This window comes from Carassius gibelio, chromosome A19 (assembly GCF_023724105.1).
Source record: "Carassius gibelio isolate Cgi1373 ecotype wild population from Czech Republic chromosome A19, carGib1.2-hapl.c, whole genome shotgun sequence".
Lineage (NCBI taxonomy): Eukaryota > Metazoa > Chordata > Actinopteri > Cypriniformes > Cyprinidae > Carassius > Carassius gibelio.
The window spans coordinates 16,083,234-16,102,483 of record NC_068389.1 but is presented as its reverse complement, the minus strand read 5'-3'; the positions used below and the strand labels follow the sequence as shown (position 1 = coordinate 16,102,483).

Below are 19,250 nucleotides of genomic sequence, written 5' to 3'. Positions count from 1 at the left end.
GTTACGCAGAATTTCGCAACATGTTAGACCCTTGTCAGTTAAAAAAAAAAAGAAAACCTGTTTTCATGTTCTCCTCACCAAAGCTAAAATTTGGTCAAATTAGATTAATATGTGAAAGGAAGAGGCATTGGAACAAGTTTCTTGCCTCGTTGAAAGACATTTACAGTTATTGCTTCATGTTGACCAAACAATTACACTAATTGAATACTGTTGTGCAAACGTAAATATATTTCAAACAACTTGACAATGTTTGACCATCTTAAAAATCTCAAAAAGTTGATACGGCTCTCTGAAGCACATTAAAATATTTTAAGGCCTACTATATTTACACATTAATACCAAAATTAATGTGCTGTGATGCAAGGTTGTGAACATAAGGCATATGAATCATAATACCATTTGGGAACAGAACTGAGGGAAAACCAAAGAAGCTTTACAAACTACAGATTCACTTTAACAAGCCGGCTAGCGAGTATGATAGTCCCACAGCATGAATACATAGATGAGCCAAATCAACAACGACTCCTAAGCAGCTAATGACAGAGAATGAAATGAAATGATGCAAGCAATCATCACTATCTGATCCTCCCCACAGGTATATTGTCTACTTGGAGAATTGAATTCTCGACCCAGTGCAATACTCACTCTTAGATTGCAGTTTTATCGAAGACAAGGTGTATAACTCATGCAAACTGTCAGTGAAGGCATGCAGGTTGTTTTCACACGTGGTTCAAGTGCTCAGTCCATACCCAAGTTCCCCTTCCCACTGACCCCACTGGAAAACTGTTGTGCTGCTTTATATTGTTCTTAATATTTTTTGTTGGCCTAATATATCTACTTAATATTTTTTTTTGGTAAACTGTGATACTTTTATTTTCCAGGGGTCTTTGATGAATGAAAGTTCAAAAGAGCAGTGTTTATGTAAAATAGAAACCTTTTGTAACATTATACATGTTTTTACTGTCACTTTTGGTCAATTCAATTGTTACAGTGGCTAATCTTTAGTAAAAATCTCCAAATAATTGAAAAATAATCAATTTTTCATCTTGTGGTTTATAATGTGATTCCTTCATTTACTTTTAGCATTTAAATGGGACATTGAATTACCATTTTCCTCAAGTTGGTATAATTCTTCATGAACTGACTGCAACATACTTTGGTTATAATTTCTCAGTGGTCATGTAAAATAACACTCATTTTACGTTGTCAAAAACTGCTCTGTACACAGCAACTTGTTTTGGTGCATGTCTCTTTAAATTATAATGATCTGCTGCTCACCCCGCCCCTCTCTTCCCTGGAAAATGACAGTCAATTTGCAAATAATCATAAGAATATTAGAATAAGTGTGGTACTTACTTCTTCTGGATATTGGTCCATCCTTGAGTTTTAACTTTTTAGCAAAACCTGCCTTGACTTGTCTGTAAAATGCATTAAATGCATTTAGGTAGATCAAAAACAAAAGTAATCCACTGCGTCTTTAGCGGCTCAGATGTCGGAAGACATTAAGTTTCTGTAAGATTAACCTGGTTTATGGTACAGCAGATGTCCCTTGTGTTAAAGCTATAGTATGTCAGAGGAATTTGCCAGTGCCAAAAATTCTCTAAGACTTTAAAAGATTCTCTCTCAAAAAAAAAAAAAAAAAAAAGTTATTTATTGTGACACTTTCTTCTTTCTTCCTCAGACAGGTGGAAACGAGTGCTTCTTGGGGCACTTACGCACTATAGAAAGCTCTGATGAAGCATTTGAATGATGGAGAATGCTGGGTCAGTTTGAAATCTAGCAGGAATACAGAGAGCCAAACATGTATGATTTTCTCTCTTTCATTCTTTTCTTGCTGAAACACAAAAGCGGAGATTCTAAAGAAATCAATCTTCTCTATACCACGAATGGAGACCGGAAAGATGCACAATCGTTATAAAAGAATCATAAAAGTGGTCTCTATGACTCATGCATTATATGGAGTCTTCTAAAGTCAGAAAGTTATTCTGGGGAAAAAAAGCTTGACATTAGCCCTAGCTTTTCCTCGGTGCAGTTTATGAAATTGTTGCTGGTTGTTGATACAGTTCACAAAAAAAGAAAAAAAAAAAGAAGAAAAGAAATTTAAGAACAACAACAATGAAAACAACAAACAAACAAGTATGATTAATTCAATCAAACTGATCTGATTATCAAGTTAATTTACAACAATAAGTTTAATCTGGTACCCCATCATACTGTTGTTCTGCTTGTTTATTGATCTATTGATCTTTCAGGCTCTCTATCATTTTACCATTCGTTATATCGATAAATCATTCTAATGATGATCTCTGTTGTTTTTACTAAATAAAACTGGCAGTTGGTTGTCAGAATAGTTAAAAACTACACTAAAAATGGCAATAACTTTTTTACATTTTAGTTTTTTTTTTTTTCACTGAATTAGCATGCTACTCTGTCATGCTAAACTCTATTTTGATCCCTGTCTGCCTGCCTAGAATCTAATCAATTACTAATAACACACATTAGCTTGTAGATATATACTGTAGTTTCATTGCCTGCTTTCCTTGACTCATGTATCTCAGATTCTCTGCTTCCTCTTAAAAATGCTGGCCAACTAAAAAGTTTCTCAGTCATTCAATGCAAAAACAACGTGGTGAAACCAGAGACAAGCAGAGGGTGACACAGTACTGTGGATGCAAAGCATGGTTTTCCTTGTGATCGAGATTTCAGCATCTGTAAGTCAGCATCTCTGCACACCACAGCCCTGTTTGACCATTAATATCTGTTTCTGGGGAGCGCTGAGCCAACCTCACCTGCTTACAGGTGTATCCTATTCTGTCTACAACAGCAGAGCCCTTGGGAGTCATCGCCAGAGGAAGAGGAAGGAGAGTGGGAGGAACTGAAGGAAGAGCAGAGCCAGGTGAGAAGGCTCCATCTCGCTTCTTCCTCCTTGAGCTCTGATGGGCACTGTCAGGCTTTTTCGTCAAGGTGAAGACAAGGAGAGAGCTCAGGGGCAGAGCAAGTATGTGTCAGTCAGAGCCCGGCTGACATGTAGCCTGGAGGACAAGAGCCAAGAGTTGCAGACCTCCACGTTACAGTGGAAGTAGTTGGTCTGTTAGATGAAAATGCACAATATTTATTGCAATTCTTTGAAGCAATTCTTCCTCTGACATGACCTAAATTAAGTAGTGGCACAGAAATGTCTAGTTCTTCCAGTTTGAGAAAAGAGATAAAAACAAGCATTTGGGATGAACCATTGGAGAATATTATACAATAAATATCTGCCAGAATAAAACACTCTAAAACAAAGAGCCAAGAAAACAAATAAAACAGAATTAGTTAAGCAAAAACAAATGTTGAAAATTATAAATCTTTGCATTTCCACAACTTAACAGCTGTCGATGTGGATTAATTACAGACATAACCGCATGCTATCATACTAATTAATTGAGTTTTTGTGAATTGTCCCTAATAGAGTTGTCTGTAAATGAGTTGTGCTAGTTATAATGCCCACACATGGTCACCAGAGCCCTGCACAGCAGAGCTTTAATTATCATTTAGATGATAATAATAATAATAATAATAATAATAATAATAATAATAATAATAATGTCCTGCACATAATTAATGTGTATTTGTGTTTTACATTTGATGTAAATTGCTATTTTATTAATAATCATAGTAATAATCATAATATAAACACAATTAACAACAACAACAGCTATTATTATTATTGTAAATGTCCCACACACAGTTGTTAGTGTTTATTTTTGTCCTTGCATGTCACCTAGATTGCTGTACCCTGCATATGTCAGTGAGTTTTCACTTTGTGTAGATGCACTTAGTTTGGGTCATTTTCCCATCTCAGTTTCAACTTCAGTTTGACAATTTCTAGAAACCATACAGTGTCACCATGAATCTTGAAGCCTTAACTTTCTGCTCATGGATCGGTATACACTGTCAGCATCTTGTGGACAGTTGGGAAGCTGGAATCCCACCTGTTAATGATGTGTGCGTGGTATGTCTGTCTGCTGTGTCACAATCCAGTGGCTTCCACCTCCCCTCCTCTGTGGAGTTTGTTGAATATTTCAGATGTTGTTTACCTGTCACTTTCTCAGGTAGATATTCACTCTAGTGAGGCTCTGTCAATAAGACAGCCTCCTATCTTAACCCCAGCAGGACTGCAGAGTGAAGGATTCAATTATTGATTAATATTTCATTGGTGAGGGATCTTACTTAGGTCTAGGAACAGACTCTGTCCATTATGTGTGCTAGTACATGCGTGGGATTTTGAAGGACGTATCTAGACATGGGATTCTGAGAGTATCTGGATACAAAAGAAAGGCCTACTTTAATTATAATGACATTGTCGACCTGCAAAAAAATGCAAAAGCACCATTAAAGTATATTACAAGTGCTTTATATGACTTGTGCACTTTCATACAATAACTTTTGTGACAATCAGGAAAGCAGCATAACTCTGCATTACAAAAATAAATAAATAAATAAAAAAAAGAAAAAGAAAGAAAGAAAAAAAAGAGTCTCTTCAAAATGATTGAAATCCGTACTTCTATTTTGTTTTATCAGGACTGCTTTTGGATCTTGCAGTGAGTACAGTGTTTGTCTTGTACAGCTGAGCACTTAGCTTGCCAAGGCTCATACTTGCTAAATCTGTTCTCCGACTAAGCTTCATTTGTTCAGTTTGAGATGTAATTGAATGTGCATTCTGAATAACATATGGAGGGGCTTGCAAGCTGTTCAAAATAAAAAGTTGTGCTTGTGGGCAAAAAAACAAAAAAAACAACCTTATATATAAGCAAATTTTTTACCTCAAGCATGTGACGAAAGTGTTACACCCCTTACCATACTGTGATACCATGTGTCCCAGTGCGACAAGACAAAACCAATAAAACCCATTACAAACAAGGCATTTATTGCATCATAATTACAGATTATAATGACTTACAGTATACGGCATTTTTACACGTTGCATTGCGAATTATGCTGTGTAAACAAAAATTGTACAACCTTTGCATAGCCGGCATTTTAAGCTACTCTCAGAATCAGGAAACAGTCCTCCGTAAAATGTACTGCACACGTCTGAATTTTTGGGTTGAACTGTTCTGGAACAGTGTTGTAAATACAACTCAACCACTGATTTCTAGTTGTGTCAACTTTTGGAAGACCAAACAAAGATGCAGCCTTTGTGAACTTAAGAGATATTTTTAAATCTTATCAACTACAAACGTTTTGAACTGTAGTGTATATTTTATCTATAACATTATTGTAATTCTGGGACAAAGGCAAGATGAGGCGGATCCTAGTGCAAGCAGAATTTATTAACAGAAGGTGAAAAACACTGGTGCACCAAGAAACAGAGCTGGAGTGAAATAGAAGACAAAAGCAAGAACATCTATAGCAAACAACAATTAACAAACAAGCATAAAAACCCAGGGTAGGGGTAAATATATATACACAGGGGAACCAGGTAACAAGGTGGTGGAGCTAATGAATTGTCATGGTAACTAAACAGGAGTGAACACAGAAACAATTCTGTGATTAATCGCATTGTTTTGCGCAAAGTTCAATAATGAATTCAAAAGTAGTGTATTGCACACTTTTACTTTAAAAGTACTACTGTAGGAACACAAAAAAATAAAATAAAAATCCTGTCAATTTCAAAATAAACACCCTGCGCTGACTCTTGTATTTCACATCACTATAAATGGTATGTGAAATATAGATACAAGATAACTGAGGACGTATTTTAGATGACTATTACGCATAGCTATCACTCATAACTGGACTTTTAATTTGTATTAACTTTTTAGTCTACAGCACAACAAAGTAGGACATAGAAATAAATACAACTACAATCAGAATTAAAGTGGATAAAACAAACATTTAGCAAACGTAGCCATGTAAGAACACAATCAAGAAAAACAACGTCGGACAGGCAAATCATGTGATCTCGTGAATCTTGTCACTTTTCTCCTGAAATACTCCTGCTGTGAGTTGGCACCGCATGAAGGACAAAATAAAACCTAGCTGGAGCTGTAACATTCTGCAGATGAATGCAGTGTAAATGTGTGGTTGCATCGTGTCTACATCAGATTTTGTTGCATCGAGCCGCTCATGTTCGATGTAGACACATGTTTGGCCCACCCCAAATGCTCTCATTGGTGATCAACTGATCAACATCCCACCCCTCTGGTGACCCATGGTTTGTGTGTATTCAATTCGAGTTTATTTGTATAGTGGTGAAGGCGGCGATTAAGGGACAGGGTGGTGATGATAATTAGGAGGTAGGCAGCCGACCAGTCACAATATGTTTACTAAAAATTTTACTCTAATGCCGCTCTTCCTTTACTAGTACCAGTTCAACTCGACTCTACTCGACTCGCCTCGCTTTTCGCTCTGTTTTCCATTGCAGGTAGTACCTCCACAATACTATCTGGTCATCATAGCAACACCGCAGGAAACTGCCGTGAAGTAATCTTCCACGTGACACACACCCGCTACCCACACACAGGACAATGGAGGAAATCGAGTGCATGTGGCTGTTTCTCATAGCAAGAAGACAAACCATGTTTCTGGAGCGGCTGAGGGCAGCAAAACGAAACACTGTTGGCGGGGGGTTTTCAGGATACTCTGTCTGGCGCGTGCAATGATGAAGCAGTGAATAGTGACGATTCTCTCTGACCATTCAGCAGTTTGCCGTGTTTTCACGTCACATTTTAGTATCGCCTCATCCTGCTCAGAACCTCGCCGGAGGTGATACGAAAAAAGTACCTGGGAAGCAGGTACAGGTACAACTTTTACACAGTGGAAAACCAAAGGCGAGTCGAGTCAAGTTGAGGCAAGCTGGTACTGTGTAGTGGAAAAGGGCCATTAGATGCCATTGTAACTTTAAATTTTTCTGGACACGTTTTCTTTTTTTGTTTTGGTTTTTATTAATTAAAAAAAAAATTCAGTAATTTTTGAAACATTCAAATCTCAATGTTAAAACAACTCAACTATATGCAGATATATATATTTTTTCCTTTTGAATGACAACCTTAACAGTTTGTGAGTAGTGCACATAATGCATCTGTCAAGTGCTTGGTTGTTCATGCTGTTCTTCACTGAAGTCGTTTTATATTGTTTCTTAAAGTATTTATAATTTTTTACCTTAATAGAACTGTATTACTGATTCTAGGGGGTGAAAGTTAAATGCATATTTATGAATTCCAAAAAACCTCAGGGTGCTTGAAAACATAGAGTAAAAATGTTCTAAATTCCACGAATGCCAGAATAGTCATTTTTTATTAACTCCAGACATCATAATATCCTCCCTCCAGCCTTTTCCCACTTCTTTAACCAGAGTGCCAAATCATTGGCCAACTCGCATGGTGTCGAACAGCTGTGTCAATTTTAGTGCCATGACATTAATTCCAGACTAAGCTATTATCTCCCTATGCTTTCCAGATCAACTAACACACGGCATCCTGTCTTCCCTTGTGCCTATATTAAGTGCTGAGGCCATGCGCTCTGATAGGTAGTGCCACGTATAGCCATATTTATTGTGACAGTTAAATTACAACCTTGTAGTGCAGTCATCCTTCACTTTGCACAGCTCCATATCTGGACTCAGGGTTCACACGAGCACATAAACACACTACCTCACATGGTGGAGACTTTCCTTGTGATGCAGTGCAAAGGAACATTCCATGCAGTTGTGTGACCGATATCCATCCATCCATCCATTCATCCATCCATCCATCCATTGTATTGTCAGTTTCTTGTAACTGTGAACTTATATCTCATATATTGTATAATGTACAACTTTATATTCCATTATTACAACAGTTTCTTGTAATTGTGACTCTACATAGTATATTATTTTTTCTTAATTTAACTAACGCTAGCACTTTTCCTTCTTTTCTTGTCTTTTCATTTATTTAAAAAAGAAAAGAAAAGAAAACCTGGCTATGCGTTCTATACTAGACTAACTGAGACTTGTCTTGTCACTTGTATACTCTTGTTGTTCTCTTGTTGACCTGACTGCTTCTATTGTTCTCATTTGTAAGTCGCTTTGGATAAAAGCGTCTGCTAAATGATTAAATGTAAATGTACAGATAAACAGACTATAGATTCCCCAACAGCAGGTTACAACATCAATACACAACAGGGAACAAGGCAATGGCATAGCTACTTATACAGACAATGAGGGTCACATGACATGAACTAACCAATGGGAAACAAGACACGTGACTAAAATGATAAATGGACTGCATTTATATAGCGCTTTCAACAGACCCATGGCCATCCAAAGCACTTTACAAGTTGCCTCTCATTCACACATTCATACACCGCCGGCGGTGGTGTCAGCCCTGCACCATCCAGTTTGACAGGAGCAGCTGGGGTTAGGTGTCTTGCTCAAGGACACCTCGACACTTGTTCAGGTGGAGCCAGGGATTGAATCTCCAACCTTCCAGTTTGTAGACAACCTACATGAACCACTGAGCCACTGCCGTCCCAAGATTAAGACAACCAATCAGAACATGACACAATGAACAAGATAACCAATCAGAACATGACAAACTGAACAGAGGAACCAATAGCAGGAATACAAGAGGGCAAGGAAAGCTTGACACAAACAGCAATCAAACAACGAAATAACCAGGGTTGTCAACTCTCACACATCTGGCGTGACACTCACGCTTTCAGTATCAATCTCACGCGGAAGTCCAAGCGTGAGTGTCACGCCAAATGCAAGAGAGTTGGCAACCCTGAAATAAGAACGAAAACGAAAATGAAAACAAGAACATGAAACAAAACCCCAAAACAGACATAACAACCTCAGTCTCTTTGTCATTCGCAACGGACTCAGATAAATGTTCACTTGGAGGATGAGCACAAAACTATGAATCCACAATTGCTTGCCTAGACTTATTACATTAGCGGTTCTGAGGGACGATACTGGTATAAAATTTTATAACAGTTTATATGGGAATAATTTTAAATAAAACTTACTTGACAATAATAGATACTTCTTATGAACTGAAATAAAAGTTAATTAAATTAGTCATGGCATCCCGTGTAATAGGTTTTTACTGAAAAATTAGACTTTAGGCATGACTTTGTCTTTGGCTGACCATAGAAGCAGAAGTAAGCCCATAAGCACACTTCTCTTCACTCACTTACCCACTCTGTTCTTTCTCTCTCCCTCATTTCATGCCCCTTTTCAATTTATTTACTTTTTAATGCTATTTCTTTTTCAGAGAGCCACTTGTTCTGTACTGGCTCTACAGAGGGTGGCATTTAATGGCTTATATTCAGAGTATGCCTCTTAGACCTGTCACTGACGTCTGAGTTTTAATGAACAAGATTCTGTTACTTACTGCCTGACGACTGATGAGCGTCACTGATGGGAAAAAAGCAGAGGAAAGATGGGGATTTCATAAACTGATAGGTAGTGCCACATATAGCCATATTTATTGTGACAGTTAAATTACAACCTTGTAGTGCAGTCATCCTTCACTTTGCACAGCTCCATATCTGGACTCAGGGTTCACACGAGCAAATGAACACACTATCTCACATGGTGGAGACTTGTGATCCTTATGTTGCAGTGCAGAGGAACTTTGTCACGCTGTCTAGTCTCTGTTTTCCTGGGTGTCCACTAGTGGGCTCACTTCCCCTTAGGCACTTCAACGTAGGCACTAGAATTCCACTAGTCTTGTCCTGTCATCACAGTAATTGCACTCCTGCTAATTGCACCAGGTGCATTCACTTTATTGTCATTAGCCTCCCTATAATTACCAGTCTTTTCCTGTTGTTTGTATGGAGTCCTTACCTTTTGTGTATACAGCCTTCTCGTCCTCCGAGATTCTCCTTTGTCTTCTCGCCTTCCGAGACCCCTCGTTTCCAAGTACCCTTTCCTGTCCCTTTCCTTTGTTTGTTTTGGACTGCCTTTTTAGTTTTGACCTTGGCTTGTGTTTTTGACCACGATTTGGATTACCCTTTAATAAACATACCTGCGATTGGATCTCTCTCTCTCCTGTGTCTCACTGAACACAATCGTCACAAACTTTCCATGCATTTTTGTGACTGATATCCATTCATCCATCTATCCATCCATCTAGATTTCACTTGTATTGCGACTTTCTTGCTCTCTTCTTTCAGAGAGCCACTTGTTCTGTACTGGCTCCTCAGAGGGTGGCTTGTAATGGCTTTTATTCAGAGTATGTTTCTTAGACCTGCCACTGACGCCTGAGTTTTAATGAACAAGACCCTGTTACTTACTGCTTGATGACTGATAAGTGCCACCAAGGGGAATAAAGGCAGCGGAATGATGGGGATTTCATTGTTCAATGCAAGTAACAGTTTTGTGAAAAGTATGAACAGGCTAGTGAAATAGGGTAGTGAGCGGAAAGAAGAAAACCCAGCCATTTAATGGATAAAAAGAACATGGTTAGAGAAAGTTATTTAGAACATAGTGAAAAGACCAACTACCACCATGCAGAGTGAACCCCCTGGATGTACTATACAGACAAAAGGAAAAAAGAGAATTTTTACTAGAAAAGAAACAGAAGAAAGAAAAAGCAGTTAAAAGAAACAGTCTTGGTTCTGCCCTCTCAGTGGGAGAACTCTAGCATGCCATGATTCTTCCTCTTACCTTCAGCTAACCAGCCAGCATGGTATTCTTTCTATTTCGGCGCAGACGGTATTGTGGGTAAATGGCTAGCAGGAGGATGTGGGGATTTTTGTTTGTACTTTGACTCGCAATATGTCCTTGCATTGTCCTGTCAAATACAGAGTGACATGTTGTCAAATGTGAATAATCCCTTCTGATTTTGTTGATTCTTGTTGAGCCATTTTTTTTACTGCTCAGAACCGATAAAGCAGATGAAGTCTTACACTGTCAAGAAGCAATACTGAAATTAAGAAAGTTAGCAATCACAGATGAAAAATATAATCTTCTCTGACAAGCAGGTGTATATGTATATATATATATATATATATATATATATATATATATATATATATATATATATATATATATATATATATATATATATATATATATATATATATATATTTGTTTGGACACACCTTCTCATTCAAAGAGTTTTCTTTATTTTCATGACTATGAAAATTGTAGAGTCACACTGAAGGCATCAAGGGCTATTTGACCAAGAAGGAGAGTGATGGAGTGCTGCGCCAGATGACCTGGCCTCCACAGTCACCGGACCTGAACCCAATCCAGATGGTTTAGGGGTGAGCTGGACCGCAGACACAAGGCAAAAGGGCCAACAAGTGTTAAGCATCTCTCGGGGAACTCCTTCAAGACTGTTGGAAGACCATTTCAGGTGACAACCTCTTGAAGCTCATCAAGAGAATGCCAAGAGTGTGCAAAGCAGTAATCAAAGCAAAAGGTGGCTACTTTGAAGAACCTAGAATATGACATATTTTCAGTTGTTTCACGCTTTTTTGTTATGTATATAATCCCACATGTGTTAAATTGTGTTTTGATGCCTTCAGTGTGAATCTACAATTTTCATAGTCATGAAAATAAAGAAAACTATTTGAATGAGAAGGTGTGTCCAAACTTTTGGTCTGTATATATATATATATATATATATATATATATATATATATATATATATATATATATATATATATATATATATATATATATATATATATATATATATATATATAGTACAGACCAAAAGTTTCGAAACATTACTATTTTTAATGTTTTTGAAAGTTTCTTCTGCTCATCAAGCCTGCATTTATTTGATCAAAAATACAGAAAAATGTTTTATATTGTGATATATTATTACAATTGAAATTATTGTTTTTAAATTTATTATACTTTAAATTATCATTTATTTCTGTGATGCAAAGCTGAATTTTTAGGATAATTATCACATGATCCTTTAGAAATCATTATAATATGATAATACATTATCAAAGTTGGAAACAGTTCTGCTGCTTAATAATTTTCAGAACATGTGATAGTTTTTTAGGATACTTTGATAAAAAAAAAAAAAAAAGAAGCTATGTTTTTAAACTATAAATATTTTTTTATAACAATATACACTACCGGTCAGAAATTTGGGGTCAGTGATTTTTCTTTCTTTCTTTTTTTTAAATAAAATCAATACTTTTATTCAGCAAGGATGTGTTAAATTGATAAAAAGTGATAGTAAAGAAAATATATTATTATAATTTAAATTATTATAATTTTTTTTTTATTTTGAATAAATGCAGTTCTTTTTAACATTTTATTCATCAAATATATTAAACAGCAGAAATGTTTCCAACACTCATAATAAATCAGAATATTAGAATGATTTCTAAATGATTATGTGATAGACTGGATGTGACACTGAAGGCTGGAGTAATGATGCTGAAAATTCAGCTTTGCATCACAGGAATAAAATATTTTATATTCAAATAGAAAACTATTATTTTAAGTTGTAATAATATTTCACAATATTACTGTTTTTTTTCTGTATTTTTGATCAAATAAATGCAGGCTTGATGAGCAGAAGAACTTCTTTCAAAAAATTCAATTAAAAATATTAATGTTTCCAAACTTTTGGTCTGTACTGTATATAGTTGTACTTTCTTTGTATCTTCAGACTAATAGATTTTAAAAGCAAGTGTTTAGTGATGACATAAAAAAAATAAAAAAATATTCCTATTCATTTTCACGCTCCTGGAGTCATTATATTGTGTTTTCCCTCCACATGTTCCGAGCCCCTGTTAACTAGTTATTCTATGCACCTGTGTTTCCCCAATTATCCTGTCTTTATAAGCCCTAGTCCTTTCAGTTTGTGTTTGTTGGTTCTAGGATGTCTTCCATGTGCTCTGTTTCCCATTTGGATTATTATAGCCTCTAATTTGTTTTATTCCTCGTTCCTTTTGAAAAGTAACCCACTATGAGTTTATGCATTTTAAACTGATGTAAATTGCCTGTCTCAGCCATCTAACATGTAATATATCATTTTCAGCAGACCACATGGCCATCCAAAGCACTTTACAAGCTGCCTCACATTCACCCATTCACACATTGATGGCAGTGGTCTTGCTCAAGGACACCTCGACACTTGTTCAGGTGGAGCCAGGGATTGAACCACCAACCTTCCGGTTTGTAGATAACCTACATGAACCACTGAGCCACTGCGTTTTATATTATTTTTATAATATATTTTATCCAGATTCCATTTAAAGAACTACCAAGAAACTGTAGGAGAAATATCCACCGATCAAAGAATTGTTGTAAATGAACCATGATGAAGCAGGTCAGCAGTCACTGTCCACTCCAATGGAGCATTTTATTAAATCAGTCTTTCTGCAATTCTCATATAGCTTCTTACATATTTGTATATGTGAACACTTTGTAATAACTGCAAAATCTATTCTTGTGCACTTACTGTGTAACCAGTCTCTATAAATCAATAGTTTTGGTGTATTGTCTTTTTTTTCTTTTGTCATTTCATATGATCGATGGGACTCGTTCCCTCATAAGAGAAGTGCATACATCCATTTCTCATTGATTTTTCAGGTGTTTCATGGCTCTGTTCATGGATTTAAACTCTTGATTGAAGAATTTCCTGAAATTCATATTTAAGAAATAACAGGGAAAATTTATTTCCGTATAGAAGTTGCTAAAAAAAAAGCACACTGTTGCGAAGTGTCCTTTTTTTGCACTTTTTAGATTTCACACTGAATTCTTGGTTCTTCCTGCATCCATTAATCATCTAAAGCTGTCTTTACACTGCAAAGTTATGTGTTTTGTGTGCATAAGTGTTATCCATTCAATCTGTTATCTAACTTTTATGTGGTATTTTATTTTGTGAATCAAAGCCTGAAACCTAAGCATTCCAGAGCAAAGTGACTGCACTAGCATTTCCTTTGGGAAATGCAAATCTACTTCAGATCTTGGAAGTCAGTCAAAATGGAGAGTGTGAAAATTGCTTAGCCAATGAACACCTTTCAGATTCTGACTTCATCTGCCCTGTTAAAAGTCTGTAAATCTATTGTGCCTTTGGAAGTTCAACTGAACCTCTGTCGACTTAAACTGACACAAATGATTGTGGTTTCTGCCTCTCTCAGCCAAATAAAAATGAAACCAACCAAAGAACTTGGCAAGCAACTTTAATGTAAGATGACAAGCCAAGTGCTCGAAACAAACCCTTTAATTGTTGGCTCTTTTCAGGCTTACAGTCTCTTACAAATGTTCTTTTTACCTTATTAACAATCTGCGTCTGTCTGAACAATCAAGCTATTGGCCTCATTTCCTCAAGGTTTAAACATCAATTCAAACTTTAAACAGCTCCTTCAGTGCAAATGGTGCATGTGTCTATTCAACACATCAAGCATTGCAAATAGGAAAAAAAAATAATAATCTACAGCAAGTAATGAATGAATGGATGGATGGAGAATTAAGTATCAATAAACTGACAAGTATCGTAATAGATATTAAATGAATACACACATACACAATACATAAATGTTACATATCTAAGATGAGTGTTAAGTTTCTAAAATGAGTAATGAAGACACTGAATGCTATTTTAAAGAGTCTTTTACAGATGAAGAAAGATTGAGATGGTATTATGCAAACTTAAACCTGCATCCCTGTTAAATCTACATTTATATACTTGAAAAGTAACAGGCCAGTAAAAACCATAAGTTTACTGAAAATGTGTCACATAAGCATATTGGATATGCATGTACTGTATGTGTAAGCACATTGAGAGCACACCATAAACATTTCAAATCAAGTCTAAAATTTATGGGAAACCAAATAAGCAATTTCATGTATAAAACCAATGTAATGTATGCTGTGCTGCTGTTCTTAGTAAGCACTTATGGATAATTTGCAGTCTAGTCAGACTATTCATGAGAACTAACAGTCAGGAGAGTATTGCAGTACTGCACTGTGTTAATGCTAGCACATTTAAAGCCACGTGATAGCTTTGTATAAGGAACAGACTGATAGTTAAGTACATTTTCATTGAAAGTCTTGACTTCTGCCCTTGTCGCCATAACTTTTTCATGTTTGCACTCCTTGCATCGCTTTATAAACAAAAACATAAATTAAGTTTGTGTGCTGTTTCTTCTCCTCTTTCTACTGTCATGTGGTACACTTATGCCTCTATGCAATTGTATTAAGTTGTGTTATGATTTGAATTAGCAGTACTTTATTTAGATACTGAGTTTAAAAGAGAAATCAAGGACCTTCTTATCTGATTCAAGCAATAAAAGCCATATGCAGAAATGTGTAGATGAGAAAATGATCAGATTTTTTTTAAGCCATGTATCAATCTGTTGGTTTCTGTTTGAGAGATAAGTGTTGACACTTTTTCTTAGATCATGTGTGTATCAGCATACGCATGATTCAAAACAATAAGGCTTTTAATGGAAGTAGATAATGGTTTATAATGGTTATTTGTTTTCATAAAGGTTAGAACAAGTGATTCATTATTGGTAACTGTATACATCTTACAGAAGCAAGGAAGCACAAAAAGCCATTGACTTTTATTAAGCACATACTAGTAGAAAAATTAATTGTCTATTCATCAAACATTAGAATGGATGTCGGGAAACTATTAAAGGTTGTTAGACATTTAGCAGTACTGCATCCCCGCCATTTTTTTACATGCCTATTAATGTTAATTACCTCAATAGTCTGATTTCCAGAATGTCCTTCCTGCTTTGAAATTAAAAAAAGTTATACATGCTAGCTACTGCAATGACATAATGTAAGCTTCTTTGTTAAAGTTATCTGCTGGGTTGTTAAAGATAAGAAGAAAAGTTATTGCTGCTTGTGCAATTGAAATGGGGTGTTAGTAGGCCATACATCTGGCATCACCCGGTTTTATGTCTCTCAAATTGAATCGCATGTATCTGAAACTTGTTATCTCACAAAGGAAAGTATTGAGTATGTCAACATGTTGTACCCCATGGGTTAAGTGGGCAGAGCAGATGCAATGACTAAAGCTAACAGTTCACAGCCATTTTTGATCAGCTCAAAATCCCTCCTCACATTTAAAGCTACAGAATTCTGTGCCTTATGCAGCTGATTTGGCAAAACATTAGATAAAGCCTGTTTAGTGTTGAAAATATGCACTGTGCACTTTAAATGCTGTCAGCAGTAGGTTATTGTTTTAAGCAGCACCATTTCTTCATATTTTGTCTTAAATCTTGATTTTTCTGTTTATTTACATTTACTTACTTTTACGTATGTATTTTACATTCCTGGACCAGGATGTTGCTCCAAAGTGGATGAAAGAGCCAGAAGTCACAACTCTAGGAATTCATGACAAAGAATGGTCATTGTGTGCATGTGATCACAAATTCTCCATAAATGTGGCTTGTATGGAAGGGTTACAAGAAAAAAGCCACTCATCAAGTAAGGCTACCTGCAGTCATGACAAAATGCACCTTAAAGATTCTGAGGCAGATGAGACTTGAATTATTTGACCCTCAGCACCGAATGATATGTCAGATGGAAATCCAACACAGCTCACCATCCAAATAAATGCATTCCTACAGTAAAGCATGGAGGTGATGTTATCCTGTTATGGGGCTGTTTCTCTGTAGCAGTGACTGGAGCACTTGTCAGAAAAGATGGAAAAATGGACAAGGCAAAATACCATCAAATTCATGAGGAAAATTCCCCCAAATTCTCACCACCTCTGCCAGAAAGTTGTCAATGGGAAGAAGGTTTATTTCCAACATGACAATGACTCAATGCATACAGCAAAACTGACCAGAAAGAGAAAAAGATGAAGGTTCTTGCATGGCCAAGTCAGAGCCAAGATTTAAACCCCATTGAAAATATTTGGAATGACTTGAAGACTGGAGCCCACAAATGCCTCCTATTAAATTTAACTGAACTTGAGCAGTTCTGCAAAGAAAAGTTGGCAAAGTTAGTAGAGACGTTGGACTGATAACTTGAAGGTTGTGGATTTGAATCTCAGTTCTGGCAGTAATTGTCTGTGGGGAGATTGAATATCCAGCACTCTCTTCCACCATCTATACCATTACTGAGGTGAGACCAAACCCCCACTGGTGTGTGTGTACACTAGGATGGGTTAAATGCAGAGCACAAATTCCAAGTATGGGCCACCATACTTGGCCACAAGTCAATTCACTTTCACTTATTAAAGCAAAAGCTGATTCAATGAAATACTGACACAAAGGGATGATCCTTTTCCTGACATGTTGGTGTAATCACTTTCACTTAGATGTCATTAAGTTGCACTTAGTAAATACAGCGGAATAAAACCAAAACTGTGTCTGACTTCATTTCAGGCTGCAAAGCAAAAAAAAAAAAAAAAAAGTGATTATTTTAAAGGGGGCTTATTCTTTTCTATACCCAATGTATGAGATGCTGTCCAATATCTAGACATTCTGAAAGTAAGAGACATGTCAGAGATTTCCTTTCCCTCTTTTTAACCTCTATTCCATACCGAGGCCCAACTCACGTAGCTCTTTAGGTGAGAGGAAACAGCAGTGATGGGCTGGCATGATAACATGTTCTCAGCAGGAGCTGTAGATGCTTAATGTGTATGGCAGATCTGTCCACACCATGTCACACACAGTACAACACACCACAATACACCACCTGCTTCAAAGCCCTCGCAACAGCAAAATACATGCTTTTTGCCAGCGAGATAACAGGCGGAATGCGGAGGGCCATTTTATTAGCCTTCGTTTCCTCTCAACATTCCTCCAGGAGCTGCGAGATGGGGAGAGTATTGCTGACTGCTACCAAAAATGCAATTACTGTGGGGAGTAAGAAGCCAGGATGCACAACACTTTGAGGGAAATGTATATTTTATTAACTTACAACCCTGACCTTTCCACTGTCTCACAGGAATTCTTCAGACAGCCAGAATCTGTGTGGAAATCTGTTCAATGGAGAGAGGGAGCAGGTGTGCACCTTGACATGCTTTGAAGAGGTGAGTTTCCAGACTTCCATGGTTTATGAGGGTGAAAGGTTAACAGGCTGAATAACTCAGAGAGGCTGGTCATTGCATGAATGTGTTAGGAGCTTTTTTTATTTGAGTGTGTGATGCAGTTGCAATCACTTAGAAGCCATGAGGTAAAGCTGTGTGTGTGTGATAGTGGAAGGAGAATTGCTCTCGTAACACACTGTGGCTGATAGTGTAAGCAAGCATGGACAACAGGAGCACACTGGTGTACTTGAGGACCTGGCAGGTCTGTCTGACTCCAGATAAAGCCGGACAGTCTCTAGGTGGTAGTCGGATATGGGATTATTAACAAAGATAAAGACTATTTGTGCAGATTGGCTGCACAAATAAGGAGACATTTATGTCTCAGATTTTACATAGAGATTTATAGAGAAAGCATTGTGATAACTTTAAAGTTGTTTCACTGACCCATTTCCATGTACGTTGTGGATTTATGGATCCAGTTAAGCAACTTGCTGAAATGAAGAGGTTAGAGCAGCTGTTTTTCTGCTGCCTCTCAAAGATCCAATATGTTGTAAATTGTAATATCTTTCAACATTAACAGGATGTTTCTGTCTGTTTAGTCATTTCTGGCCTGCTTTGAAGCATATACTTATTTACAGCAGCTGATTAATTAACACTTGGATATTCCCCATAAATACTATTGTATAGTTAGATATATACTGAACTCTAGAAAATGTTAAATCACTGTTAATGTGATGCAAAACCACTAAAACAGACACAATAAAGAAATGACAGTTCAATTTGAAATCACTTCTTTAAAGAGCAGCAGGCTACTGAAGAAATCTATATTTAGTGAATGACTGTCTTTTGACCAATACAGGGGTGTCCTTTCCTGCTTTTAGAGGGCCACCCACTTGCAGAGTTTAGCCCTAACTCCAATTAAACAAACTGACCCAGCTAATGAAAATCTTACAAGGATTACTATAAGATTAGGGCAAGTTGAAGCTTAACTCTGCAAGTGGGAAGACCTCTAAAAGCAGGAATGGACCACCCCTGTTCTAAAACACTAATGTGTACATATTGTACACTCACCATTGCCCAATGTTTTCTTCAGTTTATTTCTCAGTTCACTGTACCATTCAGTTAAACTGTATATGAAGATTCTGTATATGAGCAGAGATGTATAAAGTACTAGAGACCAATACTTGAGTAAAAGTACAAGTGCTCTATCAAAAAAGTGACTTGAGTAGAAGTAGAAGTGCTCTTTAAGCACTCAACTTAAGTAGAAGTACTAAAGTATTCAACATTTTTTGTACTTAAGTATTGCAA

General features: G+C 36.7%; 1 long non-coding RNA gene across 1 annotated transcript; it reads left to right on the top strand.

Annotated features, from left to right (window-relative positions):
- Positions 1-1,900: 1,900 nt before the first annotated feature.
- Positions 1,901-17,167, top strand: LOC127935259 (uncharacterized). The gene is made up of 3 exons (XR_008148048.1): positions 1,901-2,711; positions 2,825-2,896; positions 16,246-17,167. It is a non-coding gene; the product is annotated as an uncharacterized LOC127935259 (long non-coding RNA).
- Positions 17,168-19,250: the final 2,083 nt, after the last annotated feature.